Source organism: Amblyraja radiata, chromosome 2 (assembly GCF_010909765.2).
Source record: "Amblyraja radiata isolate CabotCenter1 chromosome 2, sAmbRad1.1.pri, whole genome shotgun sequence".
Taxonomy (NCBI): domain Eukaryota; kingdom Metazoa; phylum Chordata; class Chondrichthyes; order Rajiformes; family Rajidae; genus Amblyraja; species Amblyraja radiata.
The window spans coordinates 24,690,050-24,703,849 of record NC_045957.1 but is presented as its reverse complement, the minus strand read 5'-3'; positions in this window follow the sequence as shown (position 1 = coordinate 24,703,849).

The window sequence follows — 13,800 nt, the reverse complement described above, 5'->3', positions numbered from 1 at the left end:
CATTCATTAAAAGTAGGCATGCAGGTGCGGCAGGCAGTGAAGAAGGCGAATGGTATGTTAGCATTCATAGCAAAAGGATTTGAGTATAGGAGCAGGGAGGTTCTACTGCAGTTGTACAGGGTCCTGGTGAGACCACACCTGGAGTATTGCGTACAGTTTTGGTCTCCTAATCTGAGGAAGGACATTCTTGCCATAGAGGGAGTACAGAGAAGGTTCACCAGACTGATTTCTGGGATGTCAGGACTTTCATATGAAGAAAGACTGGATAGACTCGGTTTGTACTCGCTAGAATTTAGAAGATTGAGGGGGGATCTTATAGAAACTTACAAAATTCTTAAGGGGTTGGACAGGCTAGATGCAGGAAGATTGTTCCTGATGTTGGGGAAGTCCACAACAAGGGGTCACAGTTTAAGGATAAGGGGGAATTCTTTTAGGACCGAGATGAGGAAAACATTTTTCACACTGAGAGTGGTGAATCTCTGGAATTCTCTGCCACAGAAGGTAGTTGAGGCCAGTTCATTGGCTATATTTAAGAGGGAGTTAGATGTGGCCCTTGTGGCCAAAGGGGTCAGAGGGTATGGAGAGAAGGTAGGTACAGGATACTGAGTTGGATGATCAGCCATGATCATATTGAATGGCGGTGCAGGCTCGAAGGGCCGAATGGTCTACTCCTGCACCTATTTTCTATGCTTCTATGTTTCTATCTCTCCAAAATGTATTCTCACAAATCATGAGCCCAGGAAAGAAAAGACAAGAAAGAATGAGAGGAAAATGAAAAAAGGGGTCAACACACGCTCTTTCAATCTGGATTAATAGCGGCTTCAAAAAAATGTTCATTGAACTCACCTATAGAATTGGAGCAAGAAGAAACAGTTGGAAACCTCATCCCCAAACCAGGAGTAGTTGATTTGGGTAATCATGCACAGGATTTTGATGAAGGGGCAGATGCAGAAAATGGAAAAGTGATGTGGAGAGAAAAACTTTATCTTTATCAGAGCAATATCCTGCTGACCTTAAAGGGCCTGTCCCACTTACGTGAGCTTGGCACGCAAATTACGCGACCTCATGGTCGCGTTGAGGCGCATGGGCATCGTATGGCCGCGCGGGGCCGGTCCCAATGAGAAGCGCGGAGCAGTATGTAGTTGTGCCCGAAATTTTTGTAGCAAACAAAATCTTCGAGCGCCAACGGCCTGTCGCGGAACTGACGGCCAAAGTGGACAGGCCCAAGACCCTGGTGCGACGCAACGTCTCACCTTCAACAGCAGCAGAAGCGGGCAAACGATCGACGAGCTCGGCCTGGGACTCACGGCCGTTGCGGTCCAGATCCGCCCCCACTCCTACTCCCAGAGCGGGGCCAAGAAAATTGAAGATAGACACAAAATGCTGGAGCAACTCAGCGGGACCGGCAGCATCTCTGGAGAGAAGCAATGGGTGACGTTTCGGGTCAAGACTCTTCTTTTCAGACTGAAGAAGGTCCTCGACCCAAAACATCACCCATTGCTTCTCTCCACAGATGCTGCCGGTCCCGCGGAGTTACTCAAGCATTTTGTGTCTACCTTCAAATGACGTCACGTGCTGCAGGCGTCTGTGCGGTCGAATGAAGTCGCGCGCGACCTTCGCGGGACCGTCGTGGCTCAACGCGACCATGAGGTTGCGTAATTAGCATGCCAAGGACACGTAAGTGGGACAGGCCCTTAACGGCAATGATTTTGAAAAAGAAATGCAACATATACCCTCATTATATAAAGCAATTTTGTAAATGCACAGTTAAAGCCATTAGATCTGTTGAACTTGTTAACAGAGTACAGACTTGGTGACCTGTTTCCAAATGTTTGTGTTAGCTTAAGAATACTATTAACAATTCCAGCAACAGTAGCTTCTGCAGGGAGGTCATTTAGCAAACTCAAGCTGATTAAGAATTATTTAAGGTCTACAATGTCTCAGGAACGTCTTGTGGATTTGGCCAGGGTAAGTATTGAATCAAACATTGCCAGAACAATAAATTTTCATGCTGTGATTCGAAAATGTTCACAAAAAAAGGCCAGTATTTAAAGTAAATACTAAGCCTACATACATTTTTTATTTTTTTTACTAATAATTATGTCTTCTGATGATCTGATCTGCTTTGTAATATAAAAGGACGTTTCAATGTGAATTCTTTCTCCTTATCTGTATTGTAGCATAAACAAAGATGTTCAAAACAAATGTGCTTCTCTCTGATCCCTTTATTTTATTTATATTCATTTATATTTATCATGGAGTGAGTATAGGAGCATAAGGCCTCAAATGCAGAAAATCAACCATTCTGCCCCTCTCTCATCTTCCATACCATTTTTGGCCTTACAGGTGACAGCTCATGGCATAAAACCGTAGTGGATAAAAACAGGATGACTAATGGAGAAGGGAAGGGGGGCTCGAAAGAAACTTTGTGCCCACTGATAAAATTCCTATCAGAGGCCCTACTTCCACTTAACCCTGCTACCATCTTAACCTGCACCCTTTCTCAACCTGCCCCTCCACTCAACCTGCCTAACTCACTTTACTGGCCCCACTCAACTTGACCCCTACACAACCTGCCCTGCCCACTCCACCTGCCCCGCCATACAACCTTCCCAATCCGCTTCATTGCCCTGCCCACTTAAACTACCCCTCCACTTAACCCCGCCCTATCCTCTTAACTTGCACCCATTCTCAAGCCGCTCCTCCACTCAACCTGCCCAGCCCGCTTAACCTGCCACTCACTCAACCAGTCTTAAGAAAGGTCTCGACCCGAAATGTCACCCATTCCTTCTCTCCAGAGATGCTGCCTGTCCCACTGTTACTCCAGCATTTTGTGTCTATCTTCGATTTAAACCAGCATCTGCAGTTCCTTCCTGCTCACTCAACCTGGCGCATCCACTCCACCTGCCCCTCCCACAACCTGCCCACCCTGCTGCTGCTTCTATGCCTCCTGCACCCGGTCTTAACTGCTGCCTCTTATCCATTGTTCTGTCCTGTCCCAGCCCTCTATCCCTCAGGCCCTCTACCCTTCGCTTAGCTTCATAAACCTCCTGATTTGATGTCCCATTCTGTAATCTTTGCCACATCTCCTGCTCCTTTCAACCCTTCGAATCCCGTCCCTTCCCTTCACCTTTCAACGGGTCACCTCTTCACAACCTCACAGCCCCCCCCCCCCATCCCTGTGTTTCTTCTGCCATCCTCATTGCAGATTAACCATTCATGTGTTATACCTTATGATAGCTCCTTGAACCCATGTCCTGCCTCCCCAGATGCACCCGCCTCCACCAGCTCCTTCTGTCCCTTCTCTTCCACCTAACCACTTGTATCCCTCCTCTACTTAATCCTGCCACACCCTCTCCCACCTCTTGCCAGTTCCAGATCCCTTTCTTATCCTGCTCACCACAAGTACTCTTCAGACCTTTCCCAATCTCCTACATTTCTGATTACTACGCTGTCATACTTATTATTCTGTCCTTCACTGTTCTGCTTCCACTTCCCATCTTTAGCCCTCCTCCTGCATTGTCCCTGCTCAACTCTTGCCTCTGACATCCACCCCTCTCTCTCTGCCATCTCCTGGCTCTATCCTCTTGCCAGCCTAATCTCACTGAGTGATCATCTCACTTCCCCTTCCAAAACATTGTTGCTCTGTTCCTCATTTCTGCTTCTCCATATGCATCATGTACTGAGCCTTCATTTCTTCTCCTTTCAGCCTTGTCACCTGAGAACACCAATTCTGCCTCACCGACCACCCACAAATACAATCAGCCCTTTTCAACTGTATTCTGTCCCCAATATTCCTTTCCTTTTCCATTTCCCTTGGACTCTGTGTGCCACAACATGTTTAAGCATACACTGGCATCTTGCCAACAATATATAACATTAATAACAAGCACTGTATCGGGCTGCGAGCCTTCCAACTAACACATGGAGAGTCAATTTAATCATATTAATATCTACGAACAGAATAGGTTACGATCCTTTTGAAAATCCTATCAATTATAAGCATTGTAGCAAGTTAAATCCTTTTAAAATTACATTAAGAATTACAATAGTAAATCGGAACACTGACAAAGATTAATTATCTTTATCATTAATAATGGTACCTCCAAATATTGCATCACTGGACATTAATATTAAAGTCATCATTATAATAATAGGTAGTATCCTGCACTTCTCTGTGGATTGTCACCTTGTCGTGATGGAGAAGCTTGTGTGGACCTGAGACCCTGATAGCGATGCCGTCTGGAGCTATGCTCCTGGTAGGGCCATCCATGGCGGTAAGGTCGAGGGGGTAAGGTCTCTGACAAAGAGCAATCCAACCAAGACCTGGGGCCACAGTTTAAGAATAAGGAGTAAGTCATTTAGAACGGAGACGAGGAAACACTTTTTCTCACAGAGAGTGGTGAGTGTGGAATTTTCTGCCTCAGAGGGCGGTGGAGGCAGGTTCTCTGGATGCTTTCAAGAGAGATCTAGATAGGGCTCTTAAAAATAGCGGAGTCAGGGGATATAGGGAGAAGGCAGGAATGGGGTACTGATTGGGGATGATCAGCCATGATCACATTGAATGGCGGTGCTGGCTCGAAGGGCTGAATAGCCTACTCCTGCACCTATTGTCTATTGACCATTGACCTCAACGGTGGAACAGGCGGAAGACGATGGCAGACCTTAATGGAGCATCACAACGGCTTGGAATGCGGATGAAGGCTGCAGCAGAAAAGGGTCTCCGGTCGTCTTGGACTCCATGCTACTGGATCCTGACCCAGATCTGTCAAGGACCCTGGGGTGCCTGGGGGCACCAGTCTCCCCACGTTAAACAGTCACACACAGGTGTCTTCATATAGGGAATAGCACCCTGGAGACACCCATGGTCAGCCATGGTCAGCCATGGGGGCCTAAGAATCCTACCAAAATTCACATGTGAACACCAATAGTGAATTCATTTATAACTAATTTTTATTTCGATGGATTTCTGTGGTAGAAAGTTCCACAGCTTCACAACTTACTTATTTTCTAATTTCTGTCATAAATTATAAGATATGTCCTTAATCTTAGATTGTCTCTTTACTGTTCCACCATGACATCTGTTCAAGGTATGCCCTTCCTTCTCTCCAGTCCAGAAGAAGGGTCTCAACCTGAAATGTTGACTTTCCTTTTCTGTTTGCAAATGATGAGGGATCTAACAGTGACTCCTTTCTCTATGGTCTTAGATTGTGATCCCTGCTTCTGGACTCATGGCCATTGGCAACATCCTTCCTGCATTTGATTTGTTGAGTCCTGTTAGAAATATGTGAGTTTCTCTGAGATCCCCCTCTCATTTTTCTAAATGCTTGTGAATATTGCATAAGCCTAATTCACCGAACATCCTTTACAAAGTCTGGCTATTCCAGGGATCAATCTGGCCAACCTGCACTAAACTCCATCCCCTCCTCCAAGAGGAAACATGTCTTGCAACATTGATTAACTTGTATCCTAAGGGGAAACAAGGAACTGCAGATTTGTTTCCAAAATTTGGGTAGGTAATGTTTCGAGCTTGAAGAAGGATCCCGACACGAAACATTACCCATCCATGTTCTCCAGAGATGCTGCCTGATTGACTCAGTTACTCTAGCACTTTGTGTCTCTTTTTGGGATCCTATGTAGGTCAGCAAGCAAAAGGATGATTGGAGAACAGGTGGTGCAAGTTAAGACTTGGGTAAAAGTCTCCAAGTTACAGAAGATTTGAAGCCAGCTGGAATTCATTGGAGTACTTCTGTAGAATAAACAAAGGTACGTAAGAGGGTTTCAGAGTTGATGAGCTGAGATAGCTGCAAGTCAAGTAAGTTATAAAGATGGAAAGAGGGAGCTTTGGTGGTTCCAGTTACTTGGAGGCACAAATGTGATTTCATTCCAGCACAATGAAGGTCAGAAGACATCAAACTGACTGGAGACTGTCAACATGCTCCGACTATAAACTATTCATTCCTTTCAGCTGCATAGTTGGGCTCAATCCAGCCTTGTTTGGCTTCTTTGTATGCAAACGTTTGCTCCTAATACAATTTTTTAATGTTATGCACTCAGGAGTCAGTGGCTTCCATTGTACTCATTAAATATAACCCATGACTGTGAGTTTGCTCCGAGCCTAATACTGAGCCACTTTTGTGAATGGCTGGGACGTACAATGCTGAGTAAACAAACGCCTTGGATTGTCTCTGCTCCTCTCTTGCATTAATCTTTAAAAATCGCTTCCAGTACATACATTTTTAGATAAGAAGATCTCAATTTGACTGGATGACTCTGAGAGGAAGCACGTTACTGGTATGGAACTGAGTCATTAAAACTGGGAGGGTCCAAGGCTGAATGCCTGATCTGTGCTTTCTCAGTTGATTTTTATGTTTGAGTTTGTCGTGTGACTTGTGAAAAAGGAAAACAGCAAAGTTTGTACTAAATTGGGAAGAAAACACAGAGAGCAATGAGAAGAGACTTTTTTATGCACATAGCTGATCTGATCTGGAATACAATATATGAAAATAGTCACAACTTACAAAACAGAACCTGGCTAGGTACATGAAAAAGAGAAAAGTGCAAGGCTAAGTAGGAAGAGTGGGTGTACAGGACTACTTATACAGCTATTCCAAATACCTGCACAAATGCAAATATTTTAAGTGGATACCCACTCTGTTGTGAAATTCTTGGGATGGTTCACACAATAAACTTGTTTTCAATTTGTTCTTGTAACGTGGTTGATGCTTGCCTGCTGTTGTCAGACTCTTGAACAGACCTGTCCTAGGCTAAGGATGAGTTCCCGACCCAATCTAGGGTCACCCTGATCAGTCAGACCCTTCTTCACCCGAAGTGTCACTAATCCATGTTCTTCAGAGATGCTGCCTGACCTGCTGAGTTAGTCCAGCACTTTGTATCTTCTTTTATAAACCAGCAACTAAAGTTCCTTGTATCTACCATATTCTGCCAAGCAGACATATTCGTTTCCAGTTCTACATTGACACATTAGAAGCAACATACAAAGAGAACTTGGTCACATTTTACAATTCTTTTAGAGATACTAATATTCAAGAATCGTAGAGTCATATTATGTGAAGACAGATCTTTCGGCCCAAATTGCCCATGCTGACCAACATACCCCATCTACACTTGTCCCACCTGCCTGCGTTTGGCCCATATTTCTCTAAACCTATTCAAGTAACCCATGCATTTCCTCTCTCTCCACCTCTCCCCCCATCCTAATCGTCCTGCCAGCTCCACTATTCACATCCATATATCCCTTTGTTATTACCTCTTCCACATCCAACAATGGACCATTTCCGGCTCCACTTCTCCTTGGTCATCGATGCCGGCTCTGATTTGTTATGAACCTTTCCATACTTCTAATTCCCCCCCCCCCCCACCCCCGATTCACACTGAACAAGGGCATCAAGCTGAAACATGGTCAAACGTGACACCAAAACACTACTATTTGTTTGTGCACGTCGGGTTCATTGCATTAGTCGAAACAGGGTGGACCACGTGAAGGTTGCAATCTCCCAGCAACAGCTGGGGATCCAATGCACACACCCTCCATACTGCAAGCTTAGTCCCAGTCTATGCAACAGCCGAGTTTTGCTCAACAGATTGGGCTAATAGCAGCCACACCAAACGAGTTGACACTATCCTTAAGTCTGCAATGCGGGTTATCACAGGGACGTTTAAGTCAACACCTTTGCTGTGGCTCCCTGGCCTCTCTCATTTTGCCCCTCCCAGCATATGTAGAAGGGAGAGGATGTTGAAAGATTGGTGCACCATCGAGGCTAACCCTGACCTTCCCATCCATGCTGACTTGAACAATCTGCTCAACATGCGCCTGAAGTCCCAGAAACCCTTCTGGTCTTCCGTTAAATGCCTGGAAGACTGAGTGGCGCAGAGCTCGAAACGATGCCAACATTAACAACCGAGAGGTCATCACAGAACCCACAGTGAAACCACTGGGTTTTGACCTCCATCTCAAGCAATTACTAACCCTGAACAGAATCCGCACCCTCCATGCAGCCCATCACCTGCATAAGTGGGGGATGACAGACAGTCCTGCTTGCGATTGTGGACATCCAGACCAGACCATCCCACACATCGTGTGTGGGCGAGGGGGGTGTGGGCGGGGTGTTGTGTTGTGGGGAGGGGGGTGTGGGTCGGGGTGGTGTTGTGGGGGGAGGGTGATTGTGGGAGGGAGGGGGGTGACAGGGGAAAAGACCAATCCACGCATCGCTTAACGGCAGGAGAGGACATCGATCTGTGCACGCGTGGTTTTTAAGATTTTTTAAACCCTGCTAACTTTTATATTAGACCACCGATCGGAACGAAACGTGGTGCAATCGCAGCAGAGGAGAACGGTGAGTAAGCTGGCGAAAAATCGTAGCGCTATCGCGTACCATTTTTGCACAAATAGTATGACTGCACAAACCGGAAGATAACAAGATCAGAGCTTTGGTTATGTATAGATACTAGACCAAGTGGGCCTTGTCACACGGGAGGCCTGGTTCCCCAACGCAATATTCTACCACTCTCAACCCGTTCCCCAATGCAATATTCCACCACTCGTTCGTTCCCCCAATGCAAGCCGTTCCCGAACACAATATTCCAGCACTCACCCGTAGCCCCCAAATGCGCAGGGGGGCTCATTTCCCCTTATTCACTCTCCCTCTTTAAACTTTGAAAAAAATCCTTGCTGCCAGGAATATTAAAAAATGCACCCTCCCTCATTAAACAAAAAAAAATCCTTGCTGCCAGGAATATTTAAAAAAAAAGGGATTGCAACATTGTAGCTTGCAATTGCACTTGCTAGGGCTGGCAGGACTCAGTGTCCTGGGATAGCAACATTGTAGCGAGCGGGCTACAATCCCATTATGACATCATAGTTGTAATTGCCAGTGCAGAAGGAAGAACATTTGGAATCGGGATTTTGTAAATTAAAAAATGTGAATAACTTTGAATAAAATGTGAAATATAACATCAATCTGAACAGAACTTGATACAAACCACTACATGATAATTGTGAGTAAGGTGGTCCAAAAATTCGTGTACCGTTTTGGCGTAATCTGACGACATAACCAAATCAGAAATCACAAACGCGCAGATCACAAACACATACGCTGACACGCATAGAAACAAACAAGATGAGAGTTTTAGTAATAGGGTGATTTCACGAAAGGTCACTGGAGCGTAAATCCCCACTCACGTGACCGAAAATTTTAACTGGGGGACATGCGTCACTTCCGGTACATGTTAGTGGATGGGAAAACACGCACTTTCACACCCGTTAAAAACATCGAAAACGGCCCGTTTTTGAGCTGCAATTAAGTGAGCCAGTCGGGGTGACCGTGAGGCACAGCTACCTAAATTTACAGTCCAAAAAAAAGATAGAAACTAAGGTAAATACAAGAGGGAGCTGAAGGGGCAAAAAAAGGGAAGTTGATTGCGGACATTTTTCGTGGAGATTTAAAGATCCAAAATATCGGGAATTATCACGTTTGCTCGCTGCATTTCATCAAAAGTGGCATTATTGGCTTTGTTATCTTTATTCATTTGTTAGATGAAAAGTATTAAAAGTTAGAAACCCGTCAGTAAAATTGCAAAATCGCCCATGGTTCTCGGATGGGTTTTAACATGTAAAATGAACACGCTTCTGAAGCTACATTCACCATTTAAATAATCGTAAACTCTCAATGCGTTTGGAAATCAATTTTACTCAGATGCAAGCTTACGATTATTTAAATGGTAAATGGAGCTACAGAAGCGTGTTCATTTTGCATGTTAAAACCCACCCGAGAACCATGGGCGATTTTGCAATTTTACTGACGGGTTTCTAACTTTTAATACTTTTCATCTAACAAATGAATAAAGATAACAAAGCCAATAATGCCACTTTTGATGAAATGCAGCGAGCAAACGCGATAATTCCCGATATTTTGGATCTTTAAATCTCCACGAAAAATGTCCGCAATCAACTTCCGCTTATTTTGCCCCTTCAGCTCCCTCTTGTATTTACCTTAGTTTCTATCTTTTTTTTGGACTGTAAATTTAGGTAGCTGTTCCTCACGGTCACCCCGACCGGCTCACTTAATTGCAGCTCAAAAACGGGCCGTTTTCGATGTTTTTAACGGGTGTGAAAGTGCGTGTTTTCCCATCCACTAACATGTACCGGAAGTGACGCTTGTCCCCCAGTTAAAATTTTCGGTCACGTGAGTGGGGATTTACGCTCCAGTGACCTTTCGTGAAATCACCCTATATATACTAGACCAAGTGGGACCCGTTGGGCCCTGTTCCCCCAATGCAATATTCCATCACTCACCCGTTCATCCAACGCAACCCGTTCCCCCAAAGCAATATTCCACCACTCACCCATAGCCCCCAACTGCACAGGGGGTGCTCATTTTGCCTTATTCAAAATTCAGTGTGCTGTGACTTTAAAATATTGAAAAAAATGTACCCTCCCTCCATGCCGCCAGGAATATACTTGATACTTGCTAAAAACATGTGATGGGGACTGAGTGTTCCTCGATTGCAACTTTGTTGCAACTTTGTTGTAAACTGGGCCAGCAAGGATTTGAGCTGCTAAATTTGTCTTAAACTTGAATTTCTAAAGTTATTATGAATAACTTGTAAAATATAACATCAATCTGAACGAAACTTGACAGACCACCACAGGACAATGGTGAGTAAGGCGGTGCAAACATTCTAAAGCTATCGTGTATGGTTTTGGCATAATTTCAGGGTCACATGTAATCACATAGATAGAAACAAGATGAGAGTTTTAGTAATATACAGTCAATAGATGGATGGATGCATAGATGGATGAGGGCCATTGATAGTGTAATTTGTCAGAGTCTTTTTCTCAGAGCTGTGGAGTCTCGAAATCGAGATCTGAGGTCTGAGATCTGAGGGATAAATTGATTGCACAGAGGGCAGTGGTTATTTGGAACAAGCTGCCAGAGGAGGTGATTTAATAACAATGTTTAAAAGGCATTCAGATAGAAGGGGCATGGAAGATATAGGCCTAATGCAGGCAAATGGAATTAATGGTGATGTGAGCCAAAAGGACACATTCGTATGCTGATTTTATTTACGAGTCAATGATTCAGCAGAGGCTACATGTATCTTTATTCTCATGACATCCTTGTTGGACATTCTTTTAAAATTGTACTCCACAATTTGTATTTGCATCATACTTCTGATCTAAATCGTACTTCACATTTCTCTGAGTGAAATTCCATCTATTATGTGAGATGGCATAGCTTTAAGGTGAGAGGGCAAAGTTTAAAGGCGATGTATGGGGCAGGATTTTTACACAGAGGGTGGAGGGTGCATGGAATGTACTGTCCAGGGTAGTGATGGAGGCAGATATGATAGTGGTGTTTAAGAGGCTTTTAGGTAGCCACATGGATATGCAGGGAATGAAGGGATATTCAGGGAATGAAGGGATATGTATCATGTACAGGCAGATGATATTAGTTTATCTTAGCATCATGTTTGGTTCAGACAGTGTGGGCTGAAGGGCCTGTTCCTGTGCTGTACTGTTTGATCTATGTATCTTTCCATGTCACTGGCCACAATGAATTGTCACATGATCACAATGAATGGCGGTGCTGGCTCGAAGGGCCGAATGGCCACCTCCTGCACCTATTTTCTATATTTCTATGGTCTGATTCTTTGGGAGTATTGTGAGCAATTCTGGGCTAAATATCTGAGGAAGGATGTGCTGGTATTGGAGAGGGTCCATAGGAGATTTACGATAATGATCCCAGGAATGAGTGGGTTAACATATGATGGGTGTTTGATGGTACTGGGCCTCCACTCACTGGAGGTTAGAAGGATGAGGGGTGAACCTCATTGAACATTACCGAATAGTGAAAAGCCTGGATAGAGTGGATGAGGAGAGGATGTTTCCTCTAGTAAGTTCTTTTAGGAAGGAGATGAGGAGGAATTTCTTTAGTCAGAGGGTGGTGAATGTGTGGAATTCAATGTCACAGAAGGCTGTGGAGGCCAAGTCAATGGACATGTTTAAGGGATAGATAGATAGATTCTTGATTAGTATTTGTGTTAGGGGTAATGGGGAGAAGGGGATTATGAGGGAAAGATACATCAGGCATGATAGAATGGTGAAGTAGACTTGATGAGTGGAATAGCCTAATTCTGCTCCTCTCACCTATGAACATGAACTTGAAGTCTGGTATCATCATCCTTCTGCTTATACAGTTCCCAGCTTCATGTCATCAGCCCACTTCCACAAAAGCAGTCATGAATGTTGCCAAAAGTTTTCAGCATCTTAAGGAAATAAGAGAAAAAAATTATGTGAGGGAGTAGGTGGTGGAGAAAGTAGGGTGAGGGGGAGTGGGGGGGAGGGTAAGAAATGTATCAATGACAGGATGGACTTCCAGGGCTGATGGAATATATAGTTTCCTCGTATTATCCTGACAATAGGCCTCAATCCAATCAAAACAAAGACAAACTTTGGGAATGGAACAGAGGATGTAACTTACAACACCCATTGTGCCAAGGCAAATCCCACAGCACACAATCAGAGACACCGTTACACTCATTTATTATGTATGTATTTGGTCTTTGTTCCTTTGGGATATAGGAAAAGGAAAAAGCTATTCATCCTTTCTGACATTCATGGCTGACCTCTAACTCAAGACCATTTACCTGCCGACCATCTATATCTCTTGACAACTTGCCATATAAATATGATTAATGTTTGGGCAATCCCTATTCATCTAGAAACAACAGCATGGTGTGAAGAAATCTAAAAGGTCAATAGGCCTGTGCGGGAATGAACCAGCTTCCCTCTGGACCATAAAACATTTTGAAACTGTTTCTTATCCACAACTAAAAAAACTTGCATTTATGTGGCACTTTCACTGTGGTAAAAAATCTCAAAGTGCTTCACAGGATTATACACAAAAAAATATTGACACAAGACTTGTGCGTTAGTAAGATATGATCAAAATGATGGTCAAGGAAGTAGGTTTCACAAGGACATCTTAATGGTGGCAAGTTGGAGAGGCAGGGAGGTGTAGGGGAGGAATGTTTTAGTCAATGAGAGATATCAATAATTGTAATCATGGGTGTATGAGTAGTGGAAAAGCAGTGAACACGTGTGATTTACCCAGAAGTTCACAAGTGATCCCTTTTTTTAGATGTTAAATTACCCTCTCCATTTCACAATTTGGTATCATACAGAAATCTCCATCTCTTGCGTAGGGAGGAACTGCAGATGCTGGTTTACCGAAAATAGACACAAAATGCTGGAGTAACTCAGCGAGTCAGGCAGCATCTCTGGAGAAAAGGAATTGGTGACTTTTCGGGTCGAGACCCTTCTTCAGATTCCCCCCCTCCCCCCTTTAGGCTTGGAGGGAACAAGCTCTGCCTCCTGATGTAATCACCGAACAATGGCTTATTTTTGTAGTCATTTGGCACAATCGAAAAATTATTAAAGTATAGACATAGTCAATGATTCAAGCAATGGGGTCAAGAAAAGAGCGCTCACGTCACGGCCCTGTTTCCACCAATCTTTCCACCACCATGCACAAGAAGTACAAGAAGCGACAAGACAGACACCATTGTCTGCAGATGCCGAGAAATGTGTTCAGCTCTGGCTGAACAACTTCGAATCTGTTTTTGGACTCGATAAGAAGAAGATTCAAGTAATTCATGCGTTTGATGTAAACATCCAGATTTTATTCCAAACCTCAAGTATATTGACTGCTGCTGTCAATATGATTTATGGTTCATTTGGCAACAATGCTGAACTGGTTTTCATGAGAAATGATTTTA